General features: G+C 33.7%; 1 protein-coding gene across 3 annotated transcripts in view; it reads left to right on the top strand.

The window, feature by feature from the left end:
* Window positions 1-963, top strand: part of LOC106874350 (uncharacterized) — a 554,238-nt gene that overhangs the window by 23,233 nt on the left and 530,042 nt on the right. The window lies entirely within an intron of this gene.

Raw genomic sequence — 963 nt, 5'->3', positions numbered from 1 at the left:
TCTCTCTCTCTCTCTCTCTCTCTCTCTCTCTCTCTCTCTCTCTCTCTCTCTCTCTCTCTCTCTTTATATATGTCAAAGAAGGAGTAAAGTTAGAATACAGAACCGGTGGTGGCTTGTTCAACCAACAGTGCTTCAAAGTAAAAACTAGTTCGAGGTTTGCTCTTTGCAGACGATTGTGTATTTGTAGCACACACTCTTGAGGACTTGCAAGGTATTCTAAACAACTCGCGGTGAAAATATTTATCAAATACTATTATGAGAAAACAAGACCCAACCTTCCTTCGCTGTTGAGAAACTTCGACGATAACTACTACTTATTTTCAAATTCGTAAATACGTAGAATATCTGTATTATCTAGTTTATTATCTGCCGGCATTGTATCTTGAATATATGTTAATTACATGTCTATCATTATCCGCAATTTAGATTCGTTAATATATATTTATGCACTTCTGAAAGGAAGAAGAGACAAGGGATATTTAGATTCTCCAGACTTGTTCGTTTCGAAGAGCAGTTAACACATGCAAAAGTTTACAGATCCATTGACCAAAAGTTAAATAACCGATGGACGTTATTGTAGCCTAAATACTGATTTATAGATGTCACCTGTTCCAGAATATATATTTCCGATACTACAGAGGAAGTGAACATTACTTAGCATGGCTATCTATGATCAACAACGAATGAAAATATGTAAGAAAGCGATTAATGAATAACCTGAAAGATATAGTTGAAATACCACCTACAGAGAAACAATGAAGATTTGTAAAGTATTCCATGCGAAGACACTGGAATTACTCAAATATAGATACACATACAGATAGATAATAACACACTAAACATAAACGCCTGGTCTTTTCTGAACACAACGTGATTCTTGACATTTTATTAATTACCTGAACACACAGACACACATACAAATATGTGTGTACATAAATATATATATATATATATATATATATA

This window comes from Octopus bimaculoides, chromosome 2 (genome assembly GCF_001194135.2).
Source record: "Octopus bimaculoides isolate UCB-OBI-ISO-001 chromosome 2, ASM119413v2, whole genome shotgun sequence".
Classification (NCBI taxonomy): domain Eukaryota; kingdom Metazoa; phylum Mollusca; class Cephalopoda; order Octopoda; family Octopodidae; genus Octopus; species Octopus bimaculoides.
Note: the sequence above shows the minus strand (reverse complement) of the source record. Positions and strands in the feature narration are given on the sequence as shown.